Genomic DNA, 17,095 nt, shown 5'->3' with positions numbered 1-17,095 from the left:
ACAGGGCTATGGGGATTGAGCAGGGTAATGAGACTGACTGCGTTGCTCTGCAGGGAGCCGGCACGGACTCGATCAGTGAATGTCCTTCTTCTGTGCCGAAATGACTCAATGACCACTGACCAGAAATTTAATTGGACCAGGCACACAAATAGGGCCGGATATTACTCGCACGCTGCGCTCCACGGCGGTGCACCTTGAACTTGGCGGTCTTCCGACATGGAAGGGAGGCCGCACAGCCCCCACGATATTACGGCGGGGGCTGATTTAAATAGAGGGGCGGAGTGGCCTCCCCCAATGATGTAGAGAGGGCGGCTGCCTTGTCCTTGGCAATGCCATCCGGTGCCACCGCACAGGCACGGCACCAGTTTTAAAGGGCTTCAAGCCTTTCAGTTGCATTTTAAAATTTAAAGGTCCTGATCTCCAGGATGGAACAATAAAATGTCATTTCAAATATAAATCACTTTGCCCACCCCGCAATGGGTAATTTATACATTAATTGCCCTCTTCCCCCATAATAAACCTTTAATAGCATTCCGAACTTTACCTCCAAAGTTTGCTCCCTTTGACCCTCAACTCCTTCCTACCATCCCCACAGCCAATAAAAATTGTTTTCCCCGCTCCTCCACCCCGCCCACCCTGAAAATTTTATTCCTGCCCCTTCCCCACCAGGTTCTCACTTCAGAACTCTGACGGAGTTCCGAAGGTACGCTAGGTATGAGTGGCGGCCACAAAATCGGCGTAGGACGGCTGCCGCCAGCAGGTAAGTGTATTTGCATATAATTTAGGTTAATTTGAGTATTAAGATGAAGGGCCCGCCACCTGGCGGCAGGGGGCTGCACCGAGGTCCACCCACCGCCGTTAATATGCGGTGGGCCCTTCTCGACATCGCGGCTCGAGGCGGGCCTCTTCCCGCTGAATTTTACCGGTCCCCCCACTGCAACCCACAGTGTTGAGCAGCTGGTATACTTTAGCCCATACTGTGGCTATAAGAGTTGAGAGGCTGGGCTTTCTGCGGCGAGCAACTCACCTCCTGACTCCCCAAAGCCTGTCCACGACAGTATAGTATCTACTCAAGGGCAATTAGGGATGGGCAATAAATGCTGGCCTAGCCAGCGATGCCCACATCCCATGAATGAATGAAAAAAAATTTACAAGACACAAGGGACTGAATTTTATTCTCCCGCCACCGGGAGCGGCAGTGGGTGAAAGAAATGGCGGCCTGCCGCCATGCTGCTGCGATCTAGCACGTGGCAGCTCATCTGCAGATGCTGGGCCGTCCCCCCCAATCATGTGGCGGGGGCAGGCTCTGCAATACTGGCAACAGCATCAGCTGCCACTGCGTAGGCGCTGGCACCATTTTTAAAGGGGTACTAGACCTGTACAGCTGAAGCCCGTACTCCCCACCCCCCAAAAAAACACTGTGAATTGATTTTTGAGCCGTACACATCCCCAATACAAAGAAAATAAATGGCTGCCCTCCCGCCAAAACATTTATATTTAATATGTGGCCTTTCAACTCCCCAACTGCGCAAAGTGCAAAGGTCACCCCTTACCCCTCCTCCCTTACACTACACATGACGATTTGACCTTGTGTCACCCCCCCAGGACTACATTAAAAATCCTAAGTTCCCCCGTTCTCCATCTGGATGGGAAAGTGAAGGTGCGTGAGTATCGGCCGCTGCACACAAGATTGCGGACAGCCGGCAAGATCGCAGTGAAAGCTATGCTAATTCATGTCCTTTATTTAAATATTTAAAGTTTGGTCTCGTCGCCGAGCGGTGGAGGTAGGGGGCCGCCACGGATCCTCACCGCCTCCAGGAAGATCTCAGCAATCCCGGTGTCGGGCTCCGTGGCGGGCCTCTGCATCAGCAATCTTCCGGCCCTCCGCCATAGAGCCTGACGTCGGAAGCTCAACAGAATTCAGCCCAATGAGTGTGACAGAATAGTCCCCAATTGCCTGGATGAGTGCAACTTCAACAACACTCAAGAAATTCAACACCATCCAGAACAAAGCAGCCCACTTGATTGGCACCCCATCCACCACTTCAAATATTCAATCCCTCCACAGCAGGTGCGCTGCCACTGCAGTGTGCACCATCTACAAGATGCACTGCAGCAACTTGCCAAGGCTTCTTCGATAGCACCCACTAAAGTCATGGGGCTGAATTTTAACAGCCTCTTGATGTCGAGGGTCATGGCAGGGGGCCCATAAAATACTTGTGGGAGCTGCCCCAACGCCGGGAAGGCCCTGCCGCATTTTACCGGCGGCGGTGAGGCCTCGGTGCTACTCCTCCCCACTGTAAATATTACAATTAATTAAATAAACATGCAAATCAACTTACCAGCGGCCGTTCCACGCCAATATTATGGCCGCCCACTGCAACTCATATGTCTTCGTAACTCCGTTCAGAGTTACGAGGAGAGTCACTAATGGGGATGGGGGAGGAGTGAAATTAGCAGGGCGGGGAGCGGGGAAAACATTTTTTATTGGCTGCGGGGATGGTGGAAAGGGGTTGAAGGGCAAATCTGACAAGGTTGGGGGAGAAATATTTGGGGTGGGAATAAAGTTATTGATCGTCATATAGGACAATAAAAAAAATTGGGGAGGTTGGGAAAGGTCCTCCAGCTTTTGATTACTTTTTATTACAAATTTCAGACTAATGTTTATTTAAAAATTCAAATTTTTGTTGAGGGCTTAAAGCCCTTTAAAAATGGCACCGGTGCCTGCGCGGCGACGCCGGATTCCTTACATCATCGAGGGCGGGCGATCCACCCCCTCCATTTAAATGAGCCCCTGCACGAAATATTACACGGGCTCAGCAGCGGTGCTAATAAAATTCAGCCCATGGTCTCTACCAACTAGAAGGACAAGAGCAGCAGGTGCATGGGAACACCACCTCCAAGTTCCCCTCCAAGTCACACACCATACTGACTTGGAAATATATTGCTGTTCCATCACTGTCGTTCTGTCAAGATCTTGAATTCTCTAACTAACAGCACTATGGCTCACCGCCACCTTCTCAAGGGCAATTAGGAATGGGCAATAAATGCTGGCCCTGCTAGCAAAGCCTACATCCATGAATTAATAAATAAAAAAAAGAGGCAGAGAGGCTTACGAGGGAATTCCGGAGCTTACGGCTGAGATGGCTGAAGGTGTGGCAGCCAATGCGGGGGAACAAAGGGAATGGGGAACGCATAAGAGGCCAGAGTTGGAGGGTCACAGAGCTCCTGGAGGGCAATAGGGTTGGAAGACGTTACAGAGATAGAGAGGGATGAGGCCATGAAGAGATTTGAACACAAGGACAAGGATTTTAAATTTGAAGTGTTGGGAAAGTTGGAACTAATAAACGTCAGTGAGCACAGGGTATCATTGATGAGTAGAACTCGGTGCGGATTTGAATACATGCAATAGATTTGGAGGAGCTGAAGTTATAGAGGACAGAGGACAGGAGGCTGGGCAGGAGAGCATTAGTATCATCAAGTCTGGAGATGACAACTGCATGGATGAGAGTTTTTGCAGCAGGCTAAGCTGAAGCAGTCGTGGATCCAGGCATGTTATGGAGGTTGGTGATTTTTGTGATAGAGAGGATATAAGGTTGGAAGTTCAACCTGGAATCCAAAAGGATGCTAAGGTTTTGAAAAATCAGTTTCAACTTGAGACAATGATCAGAAAGGGGGATGGAACTGGAGGCAAGAGTGCTTGTTTCAGGTGCGGGCCAAAGGTAATGGCTTTGGCTTTCCCATGTTTAGCTAGAGAAAACTACATCATCCAGTACTTGATGTTGGACATATAGTTTGACAACACAGGACCAAGGGAGGACTCATGCGTGGTGGAAATGTAGAGTTGGATGTCATCAGTGTCTGTGTGGAAACTGATCCTATGCATTCCAATGACATTGCCGAGGGAAATGAGGCCAATGAGGAATAGGAGGGGGCAAGAGAGAATGGTGCAGGAGCAGGAAGAGAACCCTATAGCTAGCAAAGCTCTGGCTACAATTGAATAAGTAAGAGGAAAACCATGCAAAACTAGTACCGCTCATCTGAACAATGGATGGTGTGGACCACTGTATCAAGACTGTCGTCACAGTCACAGAAAATGATGTTTGTGACTTTAGGTCTGCCTTAGTGCTGTGGTAGGGATTGAAAACTAATTGAAAAGATTCAAGAGTGCTGAGACGAGGGAACGTTTAGCTTTTGGACAAGAAGGGGAGGGGTGTTGCAGCAGAGGCAACTGAATGAATGACCTCAATCTTAGTGACAAATATGTCTGTGAGCTCCCCGGGTATTGTTGGAGGTGAGAGTGGAAAGGGAAGGAAGTGGCGTTGAAGGAGATGATTGGTGGTGCAGAAAAGGAGCTGGAGGTTAGCTTTACATTCGAGGAAAGCTGTAAATGCTTGTGTAATATAGCCGAATATCTGTGACATCTCTGCATTAATATTTCATTTTGTTGCTGTTATGTCATGTATTTTTTTCATTGCTCATTATATTAATGTTTAATTGAAATATAATTTATGAAAAATTAGCCTGGTGCCATGTTAATTTAGTTTCAATTTCATCTGCATAATTATAACTCTAGAAATTTGATCATAATGCAACATTACAAAATAGATTTCAACATACACCATCAGTAAGTTAGCAGTGGAGTAATAGTCTACTGCAAATTTAATTTTTAAAATGTTCCATATTCAAACATGAATTTTATATGGTTAATTGGTTGAAATCTAACATCTTATGTTTGTGTTTTTAAAATTATATGGTGCTGATAAACAGATGAAATATGTACATTGTAATTAAACTGAGTGTAAAAATTACAGCAGGGTAGCAGGGTCATATAACGGGGTAGTCGCTCTGCCTTTTTGCAAGTTGCCTCAGGCCCAGGTAAGGCTCCCAATGCTCAGGGTTATGAGCCATGGCCAGCAGTGGAACCAGAGAATTTTCGGGTGCTGTGAAAGCGGTGGCCTTCCGACATGAAAGTGCTGCCGCCAAGCCCCCACGATATTACGCGCGTGTTCCCATTTAAATGGAGTGGCCACCCCCGATGATGTAGAGGGGGCGGCAGCCACATCCCCGGCAACGTCACCCACCACCTCCCCCCATTGGGTAATCTATATATAACTAGCCCTTTCCCCCCAGAAAAAACCTTTATTGATATACCCAACTTTCCCCCCAGAAATTTGTTCCCTTTGACCCTCAATCCCCTTCCACCATCCCTGCAACCAATATTACGTGCTTTCCCTGCTCCCCCCGCCCTGATAATTTTATTCCTCCCCCCTACCCACCAGTGTCTTGCCTCAGAACTCCAACTGAGTTCTGAAGGCGTGCGAGACGCTTCCAATTATTTGTAAAATCGTTGGCAGGTCAGTTAATTTGAATGTTAATTATCCTCATTTTAATATTTTAATGAAGGCTTCAAGGCCTCACTGCCGCCGCCGCTAATATCCAGCAGGGCCTTCTTGGCCTCGTGGGTCGAGGCGGGCTGTCCCGCTAGCATTTTACGGGCCTCCCCGCCGCGACCCACAGCGTCGAGGGGCTGATAAAATTCAGCCCAATGTCATGTAGCTTTTCCCTAGTCATATTACACATTTCTCATGGAAGTTAAAAAAATGAAGTGGAAAGCCCAGGACCATGAGGCTTGGAGAAATGAGCAGAGGACCTACTCTTGGGCAGATCACCACCATAAAAATTACAGCAAAATGACTCACATTCTGACACTTTTATATTTACACTCTTCCCCTTTACATTCATATATCTTTACACAGTATATATTAAAAAACCTCTTGTTTTCCACTAATATTGTCTCATCCTCTTCTCCTAAAGCTTGTAAAGTTAGCGACTTGTGATAGTTCCATTGAACAGATGCCAGACACCTTCTGGTACTGTGCCTTCATGTGTGACAGCAGTCAATCAAATGGGGAGGGGTGGCGAGGGGGGTGGTGCAATAAAACCAAACCAAATCCTGTCCTCACTCAGACTGCAAATGCAAGCATTTCCCAGCAAGTAGGAGTGACAACATGATATTTTCCTGTCCTTAGCCCAAGGGCATTGAGCCCAATCATATTCTACTTTATCACTGAGCAACTTAAGATGCTAACTGGCATAGATACATTTAGCTGCCTTTGGTACATATCCCTTGATGCCCTTACCTAACAAAAATCTATTGATTTTAGTCCTGAAAATTTCAATTGACTCAGCAACCACAGCCTTTTGGTTCCAGGTTGTCACTCCCTTTGTGTGAAAAATTGATTCCTAATTGGCCTAAATGGCCTACCTCTAATTTTAAGATTAAGCCCTCTTGTTCAGGATAACCCCACCAGAAGGTAATTATGTTTGGCATTAAATTAATCACCTTTATCACATTTGGCATTTTGGTCTACAGTGCAGTTTTATCTCAGCTTCTGAGCCTACATCATCCAAATCGCTTGATGCAGAAGTTTGTTTCCTTCTCACATTTTATGCCTTACATAACTTCTCCTGACAATCCAAACAGCATAATAGCACACAGATCCTGTGAACCAATTACCTGCAGGTGAGCATCCCTTTAAATACTGCTTCAGTGGTTTAAAAGACTAATCCCGCGAGTTTGGAGGCTGGGTGAGATTTCCGTGATTTTGCATGAAAACAGCAGTGGAGACTTAACTGCATCAAGGACTCTAATTTGTATGTATTCACGTGGCCTCTGCCTTCCTGTGGCGGGCACCTGGGCGGACCAAAAATAATGTGCAGGTAAAATGGTGGCCGGTGAGAAGGCAGCAGTAACTATGCTTCAGTGATTTTAACCATCTGTCTACCCTGCTTCCGTGGGCTAGCAGGGTTAGAATGGCCTCTTAGAAATCCAAAATAAAAACAGAAGGTAGTGGCAATACAAAACAGGCTAATCAGTTTGTAAAAGGGAAAGACAGCCTAATGCTTTGACTGTGAGCCCTGTTCAGAAGATGTAGTAATGCTTGAAACATAAACCTTTCTTTTTTTTTTGGCACTTGTAGCAGTGTTAATCTGAGTTTGGGGTTAACTGTCATGCTAAAAAACATGGTTTAAATTGCTGTTCATGTTTCTCAGACTGGCCAGAATGGTCTGTGAACATGCATAAGCTTGAAAATAATTTATTTCTCCTGCAAGGTGATTTATAAAGCAGTATGCAGATTGCAGTTACCAATAATTAAGACATCTGAATTTATACCACCTATATTAATATAGCTAAAGCTCCCACAACAAAGTGACAGTGAGTTCTGATGAAAGGTCACAGACCTGAAACGTTAACTCTACTTCTCTCCTGACCTGCTGAGTATTTCCAGCATTTTCTGTTTTATTTCAGATTTCCAGCATCTGCAACATTTTGCTTTTATTCAAAGTGATGGCTTTGATTAGGTCCTATCATTACAGTGTCTGAGTCACACTATCGTAAAGGTTCCCTGCACATCATAGAGGACACGGGGTCTGCTATAGGAGTGACTGGTGATGCTGAACCTGAGAGAATATTTAATGTAGACTCCAAATCTGTAACTAGCCTGCCAGGCCTCCTTCTATCATAGACTATGTATATTGTTATGATCCCAGTGGAGATAAACACACCAAAAGAGCCAAATTTACTGAACGACCACAATTAACAAAGTGGACAAGATTTCACTTTTATAACTTTTACTTTAACAATAAATTAAACATGAAATAACAGGCAAATCAAGATCAATATATTTTACAGATTACACACTATCAGATACAACAAAGATAGATCGCACAGATTTACTGGAGTTACGACTGAGGCGGGAGGAGTGCACTATCTTTTCTAGTTCCACTTCTCTACAGGTCTAAGTATCTGTTTAAATGCTTACCCGGTTACCGATACCGCCAATTACATACACTTTTTTATTCCAGAATTAAATATACCAACCAGGATTCTTTAATAAACAACAAAGTTGGCAGTTTATTATAAAACAAGACTCAACCTGTAACAAAGCAAAGCATTAACACACAGATTGAAATATGAGAGTTCCCTTTTAAATTCCCCAATTACACTTACACATACTGGAAAAAAAAATACAGGGGTTCTCTCTGCAGAAGTCTGTTACAAAAAAAGGACAAAAAAAGACTACTTTGGCCAAATGCTTGCTAACACTTGATGTAAAAAAGAGAAGATATGAAAGGAGGTCAGTTGTCCCTTTTTTGCTCTGGCGTCTGGGTATATGGAGACGGGTCACTGGGATCGTTTCAGAAGCAGTCAGTTCTGGAAATGTCGAGAATTATTCTAGTAGGCTTTCTAGGAGAAATGTGGCACTAGGGTTTTCTGCCAGCGCACAATTGAATTGCAGGATTTTGTTTTCCAGCTTCTCAGGAGCAATGCAGCACCAGGGATTTTAGCTCTCCCACACTGGATGTTTGCATGATTTCTTCAAAGAGTTAGAGATAGAAGTGATCTGGGTGGTTTCTTTTTCCCTTGGCAGGAAAACACCAACTATCTTCAAACAATTCACACCCAACTAAACTGAAAAAAATGTCCAAACCTCAGACAGAGTCGACCTCTGGACCTCCATGAACCTTGACATGTAGCTTCTCTGTAATGATTTTTCCCCAGGTCACCAAGGATTCTGTTGTTTACTGAGCCCAAAGCACATAATTTCCAGCACAGGTGGCTTCCAAACAACATCTAAAGTGCCCTTTTAGTGAACTTGGTAAAAAAAAACGCATCCATGGAATCTTTTCAGTTTTAACACAAGTCCTCAAAAAAAACATTAAAAAAAGGAAGCACTTTCATAACACTGGGCAGTCCATACAGCATATATGGCACCAATTGTAGCCACAAAGTTCTTCAAAACTCCGAACACCCTCAGGCAGATCTCCAGATCCTGTTTTCCAAGATGCAGTCACTGATTTTTATCTGACAGCAGTTCCCCTTTAATCACAAACTCCACGGGTACAGTCTTCACCAAAAATGGAGCACTTCTCCAGAACCTTCTCAGCTCTGTTCATGACAGGCTTGATGGCGTGGATCCACCAGTATTACTTTACCCTATCGGGTCTGGCAGCATCTGTGGAGAGAGAAGCAGAGTTAACGTTTCAGGTCAGTGACCCTTCATCAGAAGTTCTGATGAAGGGTCACTGACCTGAAACATTAACTCTGCTTCTCTCTCTACAGATGCTGCCAGACCTGCTGAGCATTTCCAGCATTTCTTGTTTTTATTTCAGATTTCCAGCATCTGCAGTATTTTGCTTTTACTTTAATCCATGCCCTTCGGTGACAACCCTGTGCACTGTATGGCCGGGTCTAGTTAATCTGTTCCTCTAAGTAACAGAAACAGCTCCTAGATCCAGCCTTCACTTTCTTCAACCTGCCTGCAAAAAGCACCTTCCTGCGCTTGGATGGCTCTCTCCTTTGTTTCTGGTTCCAACCAGCTTCAGTTTCCCCAGAAATCTGAACTTTTTGTTTCAATTTCTGTTAGGACAGTCTGTTCCAATATCTCATAGTCTGTCCCAAAAAAAGAAACAATCTTTGCAATCAGGGTCAGTACACTTAACAGAACATTTGACAAGTTATCTGTTCAGAAGACTGCTCACACATGCTCTCCATGGGTCCCGCAGACCACAAATTCCAAGACAATAAGCTATGTCAGCACGGACATTACCCACGTATTTTATACTATAAAGTAGCTCTCAGCAAAATTTCTCCCTAATTTCCAAAGGTAATTATGCAAATCTCCACAGTATCTATTGGTTTTTACTGTACAGTCCAGTTGCTTGCTTACTATTTTTGTTATGTTCGCACAAGGTCATGAAATAAAACCATGGGGCCATAATTTACTGTAAAAGTAACGGCGAGGCTAACTGAGATCAATGTTATTTATGTGCAAATGAGACAGCAACTTCAGGTTAGCACACACGTACAGTTAAATGCATAAATCAATAGTTGTGGTCCAAGATGTGCCACACCTTTGTAAGTTGCATGAAAACAGCATTTCACTGACCGGCACCCCATTCAAATGTACTAAGCAGCGATAAGTTCCTGTACTGACATCATAGATTTGGATTAAATTTGCCATGGAAAGTTAGGACTTGTCCATTTTAATCTAAGTACCCATTTTAATGGCATGGTAAGTCTTAATTATTGCTAAACAATCTTTCTCTGGCATTGAAAATTAACTTTTACAAGACTGGAGTCTCATTCCTTCAGATTTTAGTTGTTGTTGGAGATTTGATTTTTAAAAAAAAATTTTGTTGACACTTTTATCCCTCTCTCTTAATCCAGTCTTTCTTCCCCTCTCTTTATTTCATTTTCTACACCTAATTTGAATTTGACTTCATTATTCTAACTTGCACTTCCTGGTTCAGACTCTCTGCTGGTCATTTACAGGTTACAGTAAATTCTCGTTCAGTAGCTTTAGCAAAATCAGTATAAAAGAGCAATGTTTGTTTTACGAATAAATCAGATAAAAACGAAACAGGGTGATCAATGCTCCTCAGCACCCCTTTAAAGAGGAACTTAAAATCGGAAATATTTTCCACATGTCCACTGACAAACAAATGTTTCAGCATAAAGTAAAGTGAACCTGAAACTCAACAACTAAATCTCTGCAACCATTGTATTAGCATCAACCATTACGAACTATCTTGGATCATGTTATACATGGAGGTCAACAAATAGGAAGAGTAAAATGAAAAAAAAGATGCACAGGAAATTATAAACTCAGCTGGACTATAAAAGGAAGGAAAGGCTTACATTTACATAGCACCTTTCACGACCACCAGACCAAAGTGCTTTACAGCCAATGAAGTATTTTTGAAGTGTAGTCACTGTTGCAATGAAAACAGCAACTGATGTTACTAAGATACCCAATGTACTTGTCAGTTATGAACCATAGAGAAGCTAAGAAAGACTTCCTCTCTGAAGTTGCTATGACATCAACATCTGCCATGAACATATAGGACACTGGTATGAAGTACAAATGATTACAATTTTAAAGTTTTGTCAATTTTCTTGCAGTCAGAAATCTCTGAAATTGAAACTTGAATATGTATCTTATCAGCGCCACACAAATGCCAGGCAATGACCATCTCCAACAAGAGAGAATCTAACCATCTCCCCTTGATATTCAATGGCATTACCATCGCTGAATCCCCCACTATCAACATCCTAGGGGCTACCATTGACCAGAAACTGAACTGGAATGGCCATATAAATACCGTGGCTACAAGAGCAGGTCAGAGGCTAGGAATCCTGAGGCGAGTAACTCGCCTCCTGACTCCCCAAAGCCTATCCACCATCTACAAGGCACAAGTCAGTAGTGTGATGGAATACTGTCCACTTGCCTGGATGGGTGCAGCTTCAACAACACTCAAGAAGCTCGACACCATCCAGGACAAAGCAGCCCGCTTGATTGGCACCCCATTTACAAACATTCACTCCCTCCACCACCGCCGCACAGTGGCAGCAGTTTGTACCATCTACAAGATGCACTGCAGCAACGTACCAAGGCTCCTTAGACAGCACCTTCCAAAACCATGACCTCTACCAACTAGAAGGACAAGGGCAGCAAATGCATGGAAACATCATCACCTGCAAGTTCCCCTCCAAGTCACACACCAACCTGACTTGGAACTATATCGCCGTTCCTTCACTGTCACTGGGTCAAAATCCTGGAACTCCCTTCCTAACAGCACTGTGGGTGTACCTACCCCACATGGACTGCAGTGGTTCAAGAAGGCAGCTCACCACCACCTTCTCTAGGGCAATTAGGGATGGGCAATAAACGTTGGACTGGCTAGCGATGCCCACATCCCATGAATGAATTTTTTAAAAGTTGCCCGAACTCTCCATGGAAGTGAAAAGCTGCTCCTTTTGGGTTCTTTTTCTCTTCCTCCTTTTACTACCAATTTTATCCCCTGACTTTGTGCTCAAAGTGATGTTGACTCCTCTTTTGGGTATGGGTGATTTTTCATTTATAAGCCTAAACTGTGAGAATCAGCAGGCTATTCAACTGTGTAGACCATCACAGTCAAGTCCGATTCTACCCATCACCCGGTATGCACTTCCCAGCAAAGTGTTCATGACTAAGAAGTCTTGATGATCTTTGCTCTCCTTAACTCAGGTGTAATGACTCTTTTATCTCATAACCTGAGATCAGCTAACTCAGCACAGGACAAGGATTAAATCTATTCTGTACCGCTCAGCTGACTCACTGCTTTAACCTGGTGAGACACTGGGGCAACCACTGCTGTCAGATTCAATTCGAGGCATAAATACTAAGAGAAGTGTATGAACATTATTAGTGAGTCGTTTTACACCTACAAGGTCAGAACTTCAACAAGAGTTGATTCCAACTTATCTTCCAGCTATAAAACTGGCATTTATTTGCAACTGAAGTACCAGCAAAGATTTCTGCTGGTAAACCTGTAACCTTTATTTGTATGAAGTGTGTGAAGGAATATCACCCCATTTAACTAAAGTCAAAAAATGGTGTTAGTCAAATCACTTTTTGGAGTCCAAAAACACTACTGAGACTTTTAAACACAATATCACAAAGTATTTCCAGCACAGAAACAGGCTACTCAGCCCACCATGCCCATGTTTATACTTCACAGGGGTCATCTCCCACCCTTTTTCATCTAACTCCTTAAACATATCCTTCTACTCCTTTCTCCTGTCTACCCCTTAAATGCATCTATTTGCCTCAACTACTGCATGTGGTAGCAAGTTCCACATTCTAACCACTCTCTGGGTAAAAAGGTTTCTCCTGACTTCCCTACCAATAAACATTTACAAATTATAATTTTGAGAAAAGCATATTTCCAAATTCTACTCTTCTGCTCAGCTCCATTACTTAGGGTGAAGGAAAGTGGGTATTTTGTGGGCACTCGTGCAAAACTTTAAAAATGGGAGGATAGGGGTGGCAGTGAGTAATTGCTGAATATTGCTAATAAGTTGATGCTTCACCACTTTCAAAAAGGTTCTTCTATTTTACAGTTTCTTTTCTTTTTGTTGAACAAGCTGTGGAAGAAACAATATAAATCATCCAAATCACTTTCACATAAGCTGCTATGTGTATAGTAGGTTGCAAGATTTTTTGTACACTTTAGCAATTCTGAATGTTCAAATGTAATGCATCTAAGATGGGAAAATAAAAACTGCATAATTTTCCACTGGAATTTCTATTTTCAATTCCTTTCCCTCAAGTCAATAAATTTTCTTGCCTTTGATCATGTTCTTCTTATGATAATGGTGAGCTTAATGTGGTTATGATTCTTTCTGGGTACTTTATGAGACTATGAGAAATCATAAATCATGCACATTTAATGCGAACAAGTTATCAGTTGTAGGCCGTTACCACTTCTTTCAGTTATATTATTATAGGCACAAAATTGTATAGTATGTAGTTTTTAGTAGTTTCCAAACTAGCAGATTTGTCAAACACGATTTCCCTTTCATAAATCCATATTGACTGCCCAATCATATTATGATTTTCTAAGTTCCCTGTTACCACGTCCATAAAAACAGATTCCAGCATTTTGCCTACTACTGATGTTACACTAACTGGCCTATAGATCCCTGTTTTCTCTCTCCCCCCTTTCCTGAACAGTGGGGTTATGTTTGCTACTATCCAATCCATGGGGACCATTCTAAAATCTAGCGAATTGTGGAATATTAAAACCAATGCATCCACTAGCTCAGTTGTTTAAAACTGAGGCCATCAGGTGCAGGGGATTTGTTGCATTTTAGTCTCATTCATTTCTCCAGTACTATTTCTTTCCCAATACTAATATCTTGAGAATTTCTGAAAATAGAGACATGTTGTCGAAGCTTTTCATCTTGCACTCATCAGGACAATACGCAAGAATAAACAATATAAAGGAAAACAACAACTTATACTGCATGAGAAGAGAGTGCTGATTGGTTGCAAGTGAACTATGAATCTTTGCAGGCAGAAAGAACATGTACACACATTGCACCTGTTTCAGCTAAACAAAATAAGTGACAGCTGGTTAATTCCTCAAGGCAATGCCTTGACCAATCAGAATAAAGCTGCCTGGTTTAAATTTCATACAAAGCTTGGCAGTTAACTGTCAGTCACCGTAAACTGGTGCATTCTCCATGGCAACGCCTCTACCAATCAGAGTTCACTTGTCAACCATTCAGCACTCTCTTCTCATGCAGCACAAGTTGTTGTTTTCCCTTACATTGGTTATTCTTGCGATTGTCCTGGTGTGTGCAAGATGAAAAGCTTCAACAACATGTCTCTATTTTCAGTAATTTTCAAGTTCTGTACTACCAAATGACTATTAATACTAATATCCTTAAATTCCTCCTTTTCACTAGGCCCTTGGTTTCCCATTACTTCCGGAATTTTTTGTGTCTTCTACCATGAAGACAGATGCAAAGTATTCATTTAATTGTCTCTGCCATTTCCGTATTTCCCATTATAATTTCTCCTGTCTCTGCCTCTAAGGAACTCATATTTACTCTTGCTAATCTCTTACTTTTTGCATACTAATAGAAGCTTCTATAATCTGTTTTATGTCAAAACTCAGTTTACTCTCATATCATATTTCTCTTCCTTTATCAATTTCTTTGTCCTTCTTTTCTGAATTTTACGAACTAGGAGGAGTCGGCCACTCGGCCCCTCGAGCCTGCTCCACCATTCAATAAGTTCATGGCTGAACTGATTACTCCACATTACCACCTATCCCCGATAACCTTTCACCCCCTTGCTTATCAAGAATCTGTCTACCTCTGCCTTAAACATATTCAAAGTCTCTGCTTGCACCGCCTTTTGAGGAAGAGAATTCCAAAGACTCACAACCCTCTGAGAGACAAAATTTTCTCCTCATCTCTGTCTTAAATGGGTGACCCCTTATTTTTAAACAGTGACCCCTGGTTCTAGATTCTCCCACAAGGGGAACCATCCTTTCACATCCACCCTGTCAAGACCTTTCAGGATCTTATGTGCTTCAATCAAGTCGCCTCTTACTCTTCTAAATTCCAGCAGATACAAGCCTAGCCTGTCCAGTCTTTCATCATAAGATAGCCTGCCCATTCCAGGTATCAGTTTAATAAACCTTCTCTGAACAGCTTCCAACGCATTTACATTATACCTTAAATAAGGAGATCAATATTGTACACAGTACTCCAGATGTGGTCTCACCAATGACCTGTATAGCTGAAGCATAACCTCCTTACTTTTGTATTCAACTCCCCTCGCAATAAACAATAACATTCTATTAGCTTTCCTAATTACGCGCTGTACCTGCATATTAAACTTTTGCAATTCATGCACTAGGACACCCAGATCCCTCTGCATCTCAGAACTTCGCAATCTCTCACCATTTAGACAATATGCTTCTTTGTTATTCTTCCTGCCAAAATGGACAACTTCGCATTTTCCCACATTATACTCCATCTGCCAGATTTTTTCCCACTCACTTAACCTATCTATATCCCTTTGTAGCCTCCTTATGTCCTCTTCACAACCTACTTTCCTACCTATCTTTGTGTCATCAGCAAATTTAGCAACCATACCTTTGGTCCCTTCATCTAAGTCATTTATATAAATTATAAAAAGTTGAGAACCCAGCACAGATCCCTGTGGCACACCATTTGTTACATCTTGCCAACCAGAAAATGACCCATTTATGCCTACTCTCTGTTTCCTGTTAGCTAGCCAATCTTCTATCCATGCAAATATGTTACCCCCTACACCATGAGCTTCTATTTTGTGCAATAATCTTTGATGTGGCACCTTATCAAATCGGGAAATCTAAGTACAATACATCCACTAGTTGCCCTTCATCCACAGCACATGTAACTCCCTCAAAGAACTCCAATAAATTGGTTAAACATGATTCCCCTTTCACAAAACCATGTTGACTCTGCCTGATTGCCCTGCTATAACGTCTTTAATAATAGCTTCTAACATTTTCCCTAAGATAGATGTTAAGCTAACTGGCCTGTTGTTTCCTGCTTTCTGTCTTCCTCCCTTTTTGAATAAAGGAGTTACATTCGCTATTTACCAGTCTACCAGAACCTTCCCCAAATCTAGGGAATTTTGGAAAATTAAAACTAACGCATCAACGATCTCACTAGCCACTTCTTTTAAGACCCTAGGATGAAGTTCAACAGGACCCGGGGAGTTGTCAGCCTGCAGCTCCAACAATTTGGTCAGTATCACTTCCCCAGTGATAGTAATTTTTCTGAGTTCCTCCCTCCCTTCCATTTCCTGACTTACAGCTAATACTGGGATGTTACTTGTATCCTCTATAGTGAAGACCGATGCAAAATAACTGTTCAATTCATCTGCCATCTCCTTATTATCCATTATTAATTCCCCAGACTCACTTTCTATAGGATCAATGTTCACTTTGTTAACCCTATTTAAAATATGTATAGAAACTCTTACTATCTGTCTTTATATTTCTAGCTAGCTTTCTCTCGTACTCTAATTTTACCTTCCTTATCAATCTTTTAGTCAATCTTTGCTGTTTTTTATATTCTGTCCAATCTTCTGATCTGCCACCCATCTTTGTGCAATTATATGCTTTTTCTTTAAGTTTGATACTATCTTTAACTGTTTTAGTTAACCATGGATGGCGGGTCCCCCCCTCCCCTTTGGACTTTTTCTTTCATTGAAATATATCTATTCCGTGTATTCTGAAATATCCCCTTAAATGTCTGCCCCTGCATCTCTAATGACCTATCCCTTAACCTAATTTGCCAGTTTACTTTAGATAGCTCTGCTTTCATGCCCTCATAATTTCCCTTATTTAAGTTTAAAATACTGGTCTTGGACCCACGCTTCTCTCCCTCAAACTGAATGTAAAATTCAATCATACTATGATCGCTACTACTGAGGGGCGCCTTAACTATGAGGTCATTAATTAATCCTATATCATTGCAAAATAGAAGGTCTAGTATAGCTTGCTCTCTGGTTGGCTCTAGAACGTACTGTTCCAAGAAATTATCCCAAAAATCCACCCAATCCTCAGGCTTACTACTCTTTTCGGCAACATTATAAGCCTCTTCTTTTAATCAAATACTATCTTTAACTTTTCTTGTTAGCCACAGTTGAACCACTTTTCCTGTGGGTTTTTTATTCCTTAAGAGAATGTATTATCATTG

General features: G+C 42.4%; 1 protein-coding gene across 3 annotated transcripts in view; it reads right to left on the bottom strand.

Annotated features, from left to right (window-relative positions):
- Positions 1-17,095, bottom strand: part of immp2l (inner mitochondrial membrane peptidase subunit 2) — a 737,403-nt gene that overhangs the window by 16,788 nt on the left and 703,520 nt on the right. The window lies entirely within an intron of this gene.

This window comes from Heterodontus francisci, chromosome 18 (genome assembly GCF_036365525.1).
Source record: "Heterodontus francisci isolate sHetFra1 chromosome 18, sHetFra1.hap1, whole genome shotgun sequence".
Lineage (NCBI taxonomy): Eukaryota > Metazoa > Chordata > Chondrichthyes > Heterodontiformes > Heterodontidae > Heterodontus > Heterodontus francisci.
This window is presented reverse-complemented; position numbering and strand designations above follow the sequence as displayed.